The 15037-nt window shown below is 48.1% G+C and overlaps 1 protein-coding gene across 1 annotated transcript in view; it reads left to right on the top strand.

Moving 5' to 3' along the window:
* The window catches only part of NPEPPS (aminopeptidase puromycin sensitive), a 189800-nt gene that overhangs the window by 1238 nt on the left and 173525 nt on the right, over positions 1-15037 (top strand). The window lies entirely within an intron of this gene.

Below are 15037 nucleotides of genomic sequence, written 5' to 3'. Positions count from 1 at the left end.
ACCATTATTTTCTCGTCTCTGATGAGATTACAATTGATACACTTTATATTTATTATTTATCATCATCATCATTATTATAAATAGAGAGGGGGATTGAGCATTGAATGGGCGTGGATGTCTGCCCTTTGACATAGTATGGTCAGGTGAGGAAAGGCTAGTAATGGAATAGATCTTTGGAATTGTATGGGAGCAGTTAACATAGGTGATGAAAGGTGTCTACTCTTAGCAAAAAATATAATTAGTACTATAAAATGTTTCGGGCGATTTGCAGGTGTGTCTGAGAATTCACAGTTCTGGGTACATGCTAATGGTATGATAGGTTAGCTTCTTCATAGAAATAAGATGCTGTCAGTTTGATTAATCTGAACTGTTTGGCATCTCTGTGTTCAGTATCATGTGAAAGTGAAAAACACCCAACCCCATAGTCCTATACTGTGCCAATATCCTGGCGTTTTAGAACAGCCTTTGGTGAAATGGAGTACTCATCCTTGTAATATATATGTAAAGTTTTTTGCTAAATTTGTAGTCCAAATATTTATAGCCCTCTCTTTTAATCTGTATAGTAGTAATTTTATTTTAATTCAAATGCTACATGGAAACTATGGTTTAATGTTAGGCTACAGGAGAAGCATTGGGGTACTGTCAGTTGGGCTTTTATGATGAATGTTTAAAACAATGGGGTCAATTCTATTCAGCGACAGTTGAATAGCGCCGGGTGCTAGCGCCCGTTGCTATTCAATTCAGCTCATGTTAAGTAGGCGAAGGCCCGTTCTCGCCGACTTAACAGGTTGAATTGTCGGGAGAATGGGCATTCTCCAACTTAACTCCCTGCCGCGATGCTGATTCCCGACAGAATCAGCCTCGCGCCGGCTGCACTTTTGTCGGATTTCCTCTCTCATCCCCCGGGGGTGAGAGAAGAATTCCCGACAATTGGTGTCACTTGGCGCTGTATTGATTCAACTGTCGCTGAATAGAATTGTCCCCAGTGGTGGCTTTGAAACTGCTGCTGTTGGAGTTTGTCAAGTGTGTTGTGGTCCTAACTTCTTATAATCCATTTACAGTATAGCTATTAACTACAATGGAGGCAACCCTTTTATGACCTGAACCGGTTGGTATCCTTTCCCCCCCCCAGCCGCAGCTTAACTCTAAAGGCCAGTACTCGGTGGCCGATGTGCGAGAGATGTGTGCTGAGCGAACCGATCGGCACACATCTCTCTCGCCACTCGGCACAGCGCGATGTGTGTTGAGCAGACGGGGGGGGGGGGAGGGGGGCCCCTCATTTCACCCTGCTAGATTGGCCAATCCAGCACCAGCGATAGCGATGCGCGGGGCTGCGCATCACCATCGCTGTGGGGGGTACACACGGAGCGATCATGCTTAAAATCTAAGCAATCTAGTCAGATTGCTTAGATTTTAAGCAACGATCGCTCCGTGAGTACCCCCCTTAACCCTACCCGGTGTTGCCTAACCCTCCCTTCACCCGCAGCCCAGCCTTAATCCTCCCCGGTGGTCCCTAATCTCTCCCCCTCCCTCCTTGCTGCCTAACCCTAACGCCTTCTCCCCCCCCCCTTCCCCCCTCCCCCCGCAGCCTAACCACCGCCTGACCCTAACCTGCACCGACTTACAAGTGTCTGGATTCCGGCTTAGGCATTCAGACTGCCTTCAGCCCGATCGCCGGTATAGTGACTGGATCCCGAGATGAATCAAAAATCATGATCTGTGATGTCTATCAATATCCTAGAAACTGGTGCCTTCAGTGAGTATCATTAATTTGTAGGATGCATTCTCATAATTCATTCTTATTGGTACATAGTACAAACAGGACTAGGTATAATATGTTGACATTTATAATGTCTACATGAGATTGTAGACACTGATGAAATGTCAGCATGTTGTCCCTGGTGGCCCAGCGGTCACTGTACCTGGTCCCAGCGGTTTTGGTGTTGGAGCTCCTGTCAGTTCCGTCGGAGTCATCTGATGTGTCAGCGTTCTGGTAAGTACATACCTAACCCCTCCCTCTAGTGCCTAACTCAAACCTCACTCTGTTCTCCCTCAGTAACCTGACCCTAATAATTCTCTAGCGTTTAGTCCCTAACCGTTCCATCTTGGAGTCTAATCCTAATGTCGACATTCCGACACTGGGGTCAGTTCAATTCTCCGACAGTTGAATAGTGCCGGGAATTAGCTCCCGTCGCTATTCAATTCAGCTCATGTTAAGTTGGCGAATGCCCGTTCTCCCCGACTAAACGGGTTGATTTGTCGGGATAACGGGCATTCTCCGACTTAACTCCCCGGCGCGATGCTGATTCCCTGAATCAGACAGAATCAGCCTCGCGGCAGCACTTTTGTTGGATTTCGTCTCGCATCCCCCAGGGGAGAGAGAAGAATTCCCGACAATTGAGTGTCACTTGGCGCTGTATTGAATAGCACCGGGAGCTAATTCCCGTCGCTATTAACTGTCGGAGAACTGAATCGACCCCTTTGTCAGTATTTCATATGTCAACACTTTAACATTGTTATTGTTCACCTAATGACTACATCCCCCAAACAGGTGCCTCTTAAGGTGGGTACACACTATTAGATATATCTGCAGATCAATTGAACTGCAGATATATCTATGTACGGATCGGGCAGTGTGCTGTGCATACACACAGCCCGATCCGTCGGGGGAGTGACATCATGAACTGGGCGGGCGGGCGCGAGCGCCCGCCCAGTTCACCTGTCAATCACCGCCGGCCGCCGCAGCATGTGAACGACGGAGTTCACAGACGTATCGCCCGTACACACTGGCCGACGGTCCCACGATGTATCGGCCGTTCAAGAGAACGGCCGATACATCGACCAGTGTGTACGGGCCTTTAGTTATTTTTCCAAGATGTGAAGTAACATAATTATGTGCACATACTAAGACTCATTTGCCAGACATGTCAATATTTTCTTTGCATACACCAACAAGACCATAGGACTTAAGAGTTGATGACCTTGGGTTTGATGTTTGGGTTTGTGACCATGCACATCTGGTGTTGTCAGTCCGGTCAGTATTCATTTTGTAGTTAAATGTATGTTATACATACTGTAGTGACATCAAAACATTTCAGGTCATATTGCCATGATTTACACAATAAATGTGGTGTTTGCCAGGTTTGTGCAATCCCACTAATTGCTACTGACGACTTTTGGCCATTGTAAATGGTTACTTAGATATATGGTGAAAATTTATAATTATACACAAATTATTGTTTTGCATTTTGTTGTGCTTAATATCCTACTATAATTAGTTATTAAACCTTGTATGTAACATTTGATTCTAAGGAAAACGCCAGTGAGTAAAAGTTTGAGTGTCTCCATCCAATAAAAAATTAAAGTCCAGTGGTAATAACTAGGTAACACAGTAGTATGCTGTTCTTAAAGCTGCTACTATGGAAATGAAAAAGTATTTCATAAGGAGCTCCTCTCTCTAATGCAAGTGGTTGCTACGTACAATTGTTTTTCATTGGAACCTATGTTGTCTTATAGCTCCAGTCAGTTCTTAAGCTTGTGAGCAGGGCCTTCCTACCTATGACATCACCAGTCAGCTAAGCCAGGAGCATGCAATGCCATGCGTCACCCCTAGAGGGTGCTGCGGCATGCTGAGCAGCCGAACGCCAAGAGAGGAATACTACTGGAACCCCTGCTGCTGTGATTGGTCAGGACCGCCTCACCCAGCAGCTGCAGGGAAATGTAAACTAAACACCTCCCCTCATTGTGTACTTGGTGGCTGCTCAGATGAGCAGCTGCTGAGAAAAGAATGTCCCAATAGTGACGATCCGATGTTTGAAACATGATTTTTATTTTTATTTCTCTGACGTCCTCGTGGATGCTGGGGACTCCGTAAGGACCATGGGGAATAGATGGCTCCGCAGGAGACTGGGCACATCTAAAGAAAGATTTAGGTCTATCTGGTGTGCACTGGCTCCTCCCCCTATGACCCTCCTCCAAGCCTCAGTTAGATTTCTGTGCCCGGCTGAGCTGGATGCACACTAGGGGCTCTCCTGAGCTCCTAGGAAGAAAGTGTTTGTTAGGTTTTTTATTTTCAGTGAGACCTGCTGGCAACAGGCTCACTGCATCGAGGGACTAAGGGGAGAAGAAGCGAACCTACGTAAGTGGTGGTAGCTTGGGCTTCTTAGGCTACTGGACACCATTAGCTCCAGAGGGATCGAACACAGGACCCGACCTCGTCATCCGTTCCCGGAGCCGCGCCGCCGCCCCCCTTACAGAGCCAGAAGCAAGAAGGTGGTCCGGAAAATCGGCGGCTGAAGACTTCTGTCTTCTCCAAGGTAGCGCACAGCACTGCAGCTGTGCGCCATTGCTCCTCATGCACACCACACACTTCGGTCACTGATGGGTGCAGGGCGCTGGGGGGGGGGGCGCCCTGAGCAGCAATACTGACACCTTGGCTGGCAAACTGGCACCATATATAGCCCCAGAGGCTATATAGGTGCTTTTTAACCCCTGCCAGAATCAATAAAAATGCGGGAGAAAGTCCGCAAAAAAGGGGCGGAGCTATCTCCTTCAGCACACTGGCGCCATTTTTCCCTCATAGCTCCGTTGGAGGGAAGCTCCCTGGCTCTCCCCTGCAGTCAATACTACAGAAAGGGTTAAAAAGAGAGGGGGGGGCACAATTTAGGCGCAGTATACAATATATATAGGCAGCTATAAGGGAAAACACTCTTATATGTGATATCCCTGTGATATATAGCGCCCTGGTGTGTGCTGGCATACTCTCCCTCTGTCTCCCCAAAGGGCTTTGTGGGGTCCTGTCCTCTGTCAGAGCATTCCCTGTGTGTGTGCTGTGTCGGTACGGCTGTGTCGACATGTATGAGGAGGATAATGATGTGGAGGCGGAGCGAATGCCTGTAAATGTGATGTTACCCCCTGCGGGATCGACACCGGTGTGGTTGGACTTATGGAAGGATTACGTGAAAGTGTCAACTCCTTACACAAAAGGTCGACGACACAGAACAGCCGGCTACTCAGCTTGTGCCTGTTCCAGCGTCTCAAATGTCATGGGGGGCTTTAAAAACGCCCGCTACCTCAGATGGCAGAAACAGATGTCGACACGGATACCGACTCCAGTGTCGACGACGATGAGACTAGTGTACCCTCCAAATAGGTCCACCCGTTACATGATTGAGGCAATGAAAAATGTATTACACATTTATGATAATACCCCAGGTACCACATAAAAGGGTATTATGTTTGGTGAGTGAAAACTACCAGTAGTTTTTCCTGCATCTGAGAAAATAAAATGAGGTGTGTGAGGAAGCGTGGTCTTCCCCCGGTAAGAAATTGATAATTTCTAAACGGTAATTGGCAGAGTACCCTTTCCCGCCAGAGGATAGGTCACGTTGGAAAACACCCCATAGGGTAGATACAGCGCTTACACGCTTATCAGAAAAGGTGGCACTACCGTCTCCGGATACGGCCGCCCTGAAGGAACCTGCTGATAAAAAGCAGGGGGTTACCCTAAAAGATATAGTCACACACTCGGGCATTATATAGCGACCAGCCATTGCTTCGGCATGGATGTGCAGTGCTCCCGCTGCGTGGTCAGATTCCCTGTCGGAAAATTACTATGGATAGGGACAATATTTTGCTGACAATAGAGCATATAAAAGACGTGGTCTTATACATGCGTGATGCACAGAGGGATATTTGCCGGCTGGCATCAAAAATAAGCGCTAGGTCCATTGCCGCTAGACGGGGGTTATGGACTCGGCAATGGTCAGGCGATGCCGACTCGAATCGGCACATGGAAGTTTTGCCCTATAAGGGGGTAAAACTGTTTGGGGATGGTCTTTCAGACCTCGTTTCCACAGCTACTGCTGGGAAATCGACTTTTTTGCCACAAGGCTACCCCACAACAAAAGAAAGCACCGTATCATCAAGTACAGTCCTTTCGGCCCCAGAAAAGCAAGAGGGCTAGAGGCTCATCCTTTCTGCCGAGAGGCAAAGGAAGAGGAAAAAGCTGTAGCACACAGCTAGTTCCCAAGAGCAGAAGTCCTCCCTGCGTCCGGTAAGTCCACAGCATGACGCTGGGGCTGCTCAGGCGGACCCGGGTACGGTGGGGGCCCGTCTCAGAAATTTCAGCGCCCAGTGTGCTCTCTCACATGGATCCCTGGGTCCTTCAAGTAGTATCTCAGGGGTACAGGCTGGAGTTCGAGACTTTCTTCCCCCCGCCGTTTCCTAAAATCTGCCTTACCGGCACCTCCCTCTGCCAGGGAGGCGGTGTTGGTGGCTATTCAACACTATAATCACAACAAGTGATTGTCAAGGTGCCCCTCCTTCAGCAAGGAAGGGGTTACTATTCCACAATGGTTGTGGTACCGAAACAGAACGGTTCGGTGAGACCCATCTTAAAATTAAAATACTTGAACTTTTATATCAGAAGATTCAAGTTCAAGATGGAATCGCTCAGGGCGGTTATTACGAGCCTGGACGAGGGGGATTACAGGGTCTCCCTGGACATCAAGGATGCGTACCTGCATGTCCCCATTTACCCTCCTCACCAGGAGTACCTCAGATGTGTGGTACAGGACTGTCACTATCGGTTCCAGACGCTGCTGTTGGAGTTGTCCACGGCACCGAAGGTCTTTACCAAGGTAATGGCCGAAATGATGATACTCCTTCGCAAGAAGGAAGTTTTTATTATCCCGTACTTGGACGATCTCCTGATAAAGGCGAGGTCCAAAGAACAGTTGGTAGTGGGGGTAGCACTCTCTCGGGAAGTGCTACAACAGCACGACTGGATTATCAATATTCCAAAGTCACAGCTGGTCCCGACGACACGTCTTCTGTTCCTGGGAATGATTCTGGACACAGACCAGAAAAGAGTGTTTCTTCCAGTGGAAGCACACGAGTCCTGGAAAAAATGGTAGCTTCGTACGAAGCATAATTCCATTCGGAAGGTTCCACGTAAGGACGTTCCAGTGGGACCTGTGGGACAAATGGTCCGGGTCCCATCTACAGATACCACAGCGGATAACCCTGTCGGCAAGAAACAGGTTGTCGCTGCTGTGGTGGCTGCAGAGGGCTCATCTACTAGAGGGCCGCAGATTCGGAATACAGGACTGGGTCCTGGTGACCACGGAGGCCAGCCTTCGGGGCTGGGGTGCAGTCACACAGGGAAGAAATTTCCAAGGAGATTTCGCTTCAAGCAAGGCCCCTGCTTCAGAACCAGCCGGTACTGATCCAATCAGACAATATCACGGCGGTCGCCCATGTAAACAGACAGGGCGGCACAAGAAGCAGGATGGCGATGGCAGAAGCCACAAGGATTCTCCGATGGGCGACCTACACCCGGGAGAATGGGGACTTCTTCCAGAAGTTTCCAAATACGGGTAAACCGTTGGGAATGACCACGGGTGGACATGATGGCGTCCCGCCTCAACAAAAAGTTGAAAAGATATTGCGCCAGGTCAAGGGACCCTCAGGCGATCGCTGTGGACGCTCTAGTGACACCGTGGGTGTACCAGTCGGTTTATGTGTTTCCTCCTCTACCTTCTCATACCCAAGGTGCTGACAATAATAAGAATGCGAGGAGTGAAAACCATACTCGTGGTTCCGGATTGGCCAAGAAGAGCTTGGTACCCGGAACTTCAAGAGATGCTGGCAGAGGACCCTTGGCCTCTGCCGCTCAGACAAGACCTGCTGCAGCAGGGACCCTGTCTGTTCCAAGACTTACCGCGGCTGCGTTTGACGGCATGGCGGTTGAACACCGGATCCTAAAGGAAAAGGGTATTCCGGAGGAAGTCATCCCTACCCTGATTAAAGCCAGGAAGGATGTCACCGCAAGACATTATTACCGCATTTGGCGGAAATATGTTGCTTGGTGTGAGGCCATGAAGGCCCCGAATGAGGAATTTCAACTGGGTCGATTCCTACACTTCCTGCAAGCAGGGGTGTTGTTGGGCCTCAAATTGGGGTCCATCAAGGTCCAGATTTCGGCTCTGTCGATTTTCTTCCAGAAAGAACTGGCTTCACTGCCTGAAGTTCAGACTTTTGTCAAAGGAGTTCTGCATATTCAGCCTCCTTTTGTGCCCCCAGTGGCACCTTGGGATCTCAATGTGGTTTTGGCATTCCTGAAATCACATTGGTTCGAACCACTTAAGACTGTGGAATTGAAATATCTCACGTGGAAAGTGGTCGTACTGTTGGCCCTGGCTTCGGCCAGGCGGGTTTCAGAATTGGCGGCTTTGTCTTGAAAAAGCCCTTATCTGATTTTCCAGATGGATAGGGCAGAATTGAGGACTCGTCCTCAGTTTCTCCCGAAGGTGGTCTCAGCTTTTCACTTGAACCAACCTATTGTGGTGCCTGCGGCTACTAGGGACTTGGAGGATTCCAAGTTGCTGGACGTAGTCAGGGCCCTGAAAATTTATGTTTCCAGGACGGCTGGAGTCAGAAAAACTGACTCGCTGTTTATCCTGTATGCACCCAACAAGCTGGGTGCTCCTGCTTCTAAGCAGTCTATTGCGCGCTGGATTTGTAGCACTATTCAGCTGGCGCATTCTGCGGTAGGATTACCGCAGCCTAAATCAATAAAAGCCCATTCCACAAGGAAGGTGGGCTCATCTTGGGCGGCTGCCCGAGGGGTCTCGGCTTTACAACTTTGCCGAGCAGCTACTTGGTCGGGGGCAAACACGTTTGCTAAATTCTACAAATTTGATTCCCTGGCTGAGGAGGACCTGGAGTTCTCTCATTCGGTGCTGCAGAGTCATCCGCACTCTCCCGCCCGTTTGGGAGCTTTGGTATAATCCCCATGGTCCTTACGGAGTCCCCAGCATCCACTAGGACGTCAGAGAAAATAAGATTTTACTCACCGGTAAATCTATTTCTCGTAGTCCGTAGTGGATGCTGGGCGCCCATCCCAAGTGCGGATTGTCTGCAATACTTGTACATAGTTATTGTTACAAAAATCGGGTTTTGTTGTGAGCCATCTCTTCAGAGGCTCCAATTGTTATCATACTGTTAACCGGGGTTCCTATCACGTGTTATATGGTGTGATTGGTGTGGCTGGTATGAGTCTTACCCGGGATTCAAAAATCCTTCCTTATTGTGTCAGCTCTTCCGGGCACAGTTCCTAACTGAGGCTTGGAGGAGGGTCATAGGGGGAGGAGCCAGTGCACACCAGATAGACCTAAATCTTTCTTTAGATGTACCCAGTCTCCTGCGGAGCCGTCTATTCCCCATGGTCCTTACGGAGTCCCCAGCATCCACTACGGACTACGAGAAATAGATTTACCGGTGAGTAAAATCTTATTATTATTTTTTTGCATATAATTAAAAAAATATATATTTTCTTTTTAAATAAAATAATTTTGGGCAAGTTGAAATAAAAAATTTTCACCTAATTCGCTCATTTAAAAAATAATAATTTCGGAGTGTTTTCTAGGATTTTTTTTGCCGGTTAAGTGGTTAACCAGGCCTGGCCAACCGGTGGTTATTCAACTGTTGTGAAACTACAAGTCCCAGCATGCCCTGCCACAGTTTACGTGTATACAGTATGTAGTTTCACAACAGCTGGAGATCCACAGGTTGGCCAGGCCTGCAGTAAAAAGAAGGCTTTTGTGAATTATAGTTTAGTTGTCAATTTAAAATTTTTAAAAAATTGTAAAACCTGTCAATTATATATGTACAAACTATTATATTCTAGTGTTATTTTAAAAAAACCCAAAACATTTTAATTGTACATTTTATTTTATATATAATGGTGTCTAAACATTTTATGTAATAGCAATTCTGTTCATTACAAATATCTTGCTTCACAATTGTTGGGAGTACAAATAATGGAGATGGGCTGTCTTGGTACCAAGGTACAAAATTATTGAGAACCACAACTCTAAAAGCGGAAACTGCCGTCTTTCAGACTTGACGCAGTTCCGACTTCATTTGAATACACCCCTAATTGGAATACTAGGGCAATTTGTTACCCACTGTACCAAACCAAATGTTTTAATTTGCGTAAACATACTTTTCAGGTTAATGTTGTCTTTATCAGTTCTTATATATACATACAATATTGTGCAAAAATATTCCATGAACAATCCCACCACACAAAAGCGCACAAAATACTTATGGTGAAATCTCAGGGGGAGGGTTCAAATCCTCCACTAAATGTCTCAAAGACTCGAATGCTCGCTCTTCAATGTCCCTCAGTACCTCAAAAATAAAACATACATAACAATAGTGTGATAACTGTGTGACATTTACCACCTTAGGGGGTACTAATTGGGTGTGGTTTATCAAATCGACAGTGTCTAGGTCGACAATGTTTAGGTTGACCACTATAGGTCGACAGTCACTAGGTCGACATGGATGGAAGCTCGACAGGGTTTCTAGGTCGTCAGGTCTAAAGGTCGACATGAGGATTTTTTTTTTTTTTGGTGTCGTTTTCTTCGTAGAGTGACCGGGATCCCAAATTAGTGCACCGCGTCCCCTCTCATGGCTCGCTTCGCTCGCCATGCTTCGGGCATGGTGCCTTCGCTCCGCTACCGCTTCGCTCGGCACACTTAACGATCCACGTGGACTACGATTGGAACGGTAAAGTATGAAAAAAAAAATGTGAAAAACTCATGTCGACCTTTAGACCTGTCGACCTAGAAACCCTGTCGACCTTCCATCCATGTTGACCTAGTGACTGTCGACCTATAGTGGTCGACCTAGACATTGTCGACCTAGACACTGTCGATCTTCAGACCGGATCCCGTACAAATTAATGACATCTTTTGCGAATCATTAAGAGTATCACACTATTGTTGTGTGTTTTATTTTTGAGGTACTGAGGGACATTGAAGAGCGAGCATTCGAGTCTTTGAGACATTTTGTGGAGGATTTGAACCCTCCCCCTGAGATTTCATCATAAGTATTTTGTGCGCTTTTGTGTGGTGGGATTGTTCATCGAATATTTCTGTCTGTTGGGAGTGTGGATTACACTCCATCCATTTATACATTAGCTGCCTTTTTGCGCAGTGGTAACTATTTAAACTTTTCTGTACTTCGTAATATTGTGCAAAAGTTTTAGGCAGGTGTGGATAAAATAAGTAAAAATGCTTTCAAAAATAAGAATTTACTTACCGATAATTCTATTTCTCGTAGTCCGTAGTGGATGCTGGGAACTCCGTAAGGACCATGGGGGATAGTGGCTCCGCAGGAGACTGGGCACAAAAAGAAAGCTTTAGGACTACCTGGTGTGCACTGGCTCCTCCCCCTATGACCCTCCTCCAAGCCTCAGTTAGGATACTGTGCCCGGACGAGTGTACACAATAAGGAAGGATTTTGAATCCCGGGTAAGACTCATACCAGCCACACCAATCACACCGTACAACTTGTGATATGAAACCCAGTTAACAGCATGATAACAGAGGAGCCTCTGAATAGATGGCTCACAACAAGAACCCGATTAGTTAACAAAAACTATGTACAAGTATTGCAGACAATCCGCACTTGGGATGGGCGCCCAGCATCCACTACGGACTACGAGAAATAGAATTATCGGTAAGTAAATTCTTATTTTCTCTGACGTCCTAGTGGATGCTGGGAACTCCGTAAGGACCATGGGGATTATACCAAAGCTCCCAAACGGGCGGGAGAGTGCGGATGACTCTGCAGCACCGAATGAGAGAACTCCAGGTCCTCCTCAGCCAGGGTATCAAATTCATAGAATTTTGCAAACGTGTTTGCCCCTGACCAAGTAGCTGCTCGGCAAAGTTGTAAAGCCGAGACCCCTCGGGCAGCCGCCCAAGATGAGCCCACCTTCCTTGTGGAATGGGCTTTTATTGATTTAGGCTGCGGTCATCCTACCGCAGAATGCGCCAGATGAATAGTGCAACAAATCCAGCGCGCAATAGACTGCTTAGAAGCAGGACCACCCAGCTTGTTGGGTGCCATCAGGATAAACAGCGAGTCAGTTTTCCTGACTCCAGCCGTCCTGGAAAAATAAAATTTTCAGGGCCCTGACTACGTCCAGCAACTTGGAATCCTCCAAGTCCCTAGTAGCCGCAGGCACCACAATAGGTTGGTTCAAGTGAAAACCTGAGACCACCTTTGGGAGAAACTGAGGACGAGTCCTCAACTCTGCCCTATCCATATAGAAAATCAGATAAGGCTTTTACATGACAAAGCCGCCAATTCTGACACACGCCTGGCCAAGGCCAAGGCTAACAGCATGACCACTTTCCACGCGAGATACTTTAGCTCCATGGTTTTAAGTGGCTCAACCAATGCGACTTTAGGAAATCCAACACGACGTTGAGATCCAAAAAGTGCCACAGGAGGCACAAAAGGAGGCTGAATATGTAGTACTCCTTTAACCAAAGTCTGAACTTCAGGCAGTGAAGCCAGTTCTTTCTGGAAGAAAATCGACAGAGCCGAAATCTGGACCTTGATGGACCCCAATTTGAGGCCCAAACGTCACCCCTGCTTGCAGGAAGTGCAGGAATCGACATAGTTGAAATTCCTCCGTCGGGGCCTTCATGGCCTCCCACCAAGCAATACATTTTCGCCAAACGCGGCGATAATGTCTTGCGGTGACATCCTTCCTGGCTATGATCAGGGTAGGGATGACTTCCTTCGGAATACCCTTTTCCTTTAGGATCCGGTGTTCTACCGCCATGCCGTCAAATGCAGCCGCGGTAAGTCTTGGAACAGACAGGGTCCCTGCTGCAGCAGGTCTTGTCTAAGCGGCAGAGGCCAAGGGTCCTCTGCCAGCATCTCTTGAAGTTCCGGGTACCAAGCTCTTCATGGCCAATCCGGAACCCCGAGTATGGTTTTCACTCCTCGCCTTCTTATTATTCTCAGTACCTTGGGTATGAGAGGTAGAGGAGGAGACACATAAACCGACTGGTACACCCACGGTGTCACTAGAGCGTCCCCAGCGATTGCCTGAGGGTCCCTTGACCTGGCGCAATATCTTTTCAACTTCTTGTCGAGGCGGGACGCCATCATGTCCACCCGTGGTCATTCCCAATGGTTTACCCGCATTTGGAAAACTTCTGAATGAAGTCCCCATTCTCCTGTGTGTAGGTCGCCCATCGGAGAATCCTTGTGGCTTCTGCCATCGCCATCCTGCTTCTTGTGCCGCCCTGTCTGTTTACATGGGCGACCGCCGTGATGTCGTCTGATTGGATCAGTACCGGCTGGTTCTGAAGCAGGGGCCTTGCTTGGCTTAGGGCATTGTAAATGGCCCTTCGCTGCAGAATATTTATGTGAAGCGAAATCTCCTTGGAAATTTCTTCCCTGTGTGACTGCACCCCAGCCCCGAAGGCTGGCATCCGTGGTCACCAGGACCCAGTCCTGTATTCCGAATCTGCGGCCCTCTAGTAGATGAGCCCTCTGCAGCCACCACAGCAGCGACACCCTGTTTCTTGCTGACAGGGTTATCCGCTGTTGCATCTGTAGATGGGACCCGGACCATTAGTACCACAGGTCCCACTGGAACGTCCTTGCGTGGAGTCTTCCGAATGGAATTATGCTTCGTACGAAGCTACCATTTTTCCCAGGACTCGTGTGCATTGATGTACCGACACCTGTCCTGGTTATAGGATGTCTCTGACTAGAGATGACAACTCCTCGGCTTTTTCCACTGGAAGAAACACTTTTCTGGTCTGCGTTCAGAAACATTTCCAGGAACAGAAGACGTGTCGTCGGCACCAGCTGTGACTTTGGAATATTGAGAATCCAGTCGTGCTGTTGTAGCACTTCCCGAGAGAGTGCTACCCCCACTACCAACTGTTCTTTGGACCTCGCCTTTATCAGGAGATCGTCCAAGTACGGGATAATAAAAACTTCCTTCTTGCGAAGGAGTATCATCACTTCTGCCATTACCTAGGTAAAGACCTTCGGTGCCGTGGACAACTCCCCCGGCCGCGTCTGGAACTGATAGTGACAGTCCTGTACCACATATCTGAGGTACTCCTGGTGAGGAGGGTAAATGGGGACATGCAGGTACGCATCCTTGATGTCCAGGGAGACCCTGTAATCCCCCTCGTCCAGACTCGTAATATCCGCCCTGAGCGTTTCCATCTTGAACTTGAATCTTCTGATATAAAAGTTCAAGTATTTTAATTTCAAGATGGGTTTCACCGAAACGTTTCGGTACCACAACCACTGTGGAATAGTAACCCCTTCCTTGCTGAAGGAGGGGCACCTTGACAATCACTTGTTGTGATTATAGTGTTGAATATCCACCAACACCGTCTCCCTGGCAGAGGGAGGTGCCGGTAAGGCAGATTTTAGGAAACGGCGGGGGGAAGAACGTCTCGAACTCCAGCCTGTACCCCTGAGATACTACTTGAAGGACCCAGGGATCCATGTGAGAGAGCCCACTGTCCGTTGAAATTTTTGAGACGGGCCCCCACCGTACCCGGGTCCGCCTGAGCAGCCCCCGCACCATGCTGTGGACCTACCGGACGCAGGGAGGATTTCTGCTCTTGGGAACTAGCTGTGTGTTGCAGCTTTTTCCTCTACCTTTGCCTCTCGGCAGAAAGGATGAGCCTCTAGCCCTCTTGCTTTTCTGGGGCCGAAAGGAATGTACTTGATGATACGGTGCTTTCTTTTGTTGTGGGGTAGCCTGTGGCAAAAAAATCTATTTCCCAACAGTAGCTGTGGAAACGAGGTCTGAAAAACCATCCCCAAACAGTTTTACCCCCTTATAGGGCAACTTCCATGTGCCGATTCGAGTCGGCATCGCCTGACCATTGCCAAGTCCATAACCCCCGTCTGGCGGCAATGGACCTAGCGCTTATTTTTGATGCCAGCCGGCAAATATCCCTCTGTGCATCACGTATGTATAAGACCACGTCTTTTATATGCTCTATTTTCAGCAAAATATTGTCCCTATCCATAGTTATTTTCCGACAGGGAATCTGACCACGCAGCGGGAGCACTGCACATCCATGCCGAAGCAACGGCTGGTCGCAATATAATGCCCTAGTGTGTGACTATATCTTATAGGGTAACCTCCTGCTTTCTATCAGCAGGTCCCTTCAGGGCGGCCGTATCC

Source organism: Pseudophryne corroboree, chromosome 3, assembly GCF_028390025.1.
Source record: "Pseudophryne corroboree isolate aPseCor3 chromosome 3, aPseCor3.hap2, whole genome shotgun sequence".
NCBI lineage: Eukaryota > Metazoa > Chordata > Amphibia > Anura > Myobatrachidae > Pseudophryne > Pseudophryne corroboree.
The sequence above is the reverse complement of the archived record's forward strand: the minus strand, read 5'-3'. Positions and strand labels throughout refer to the sequence as shown.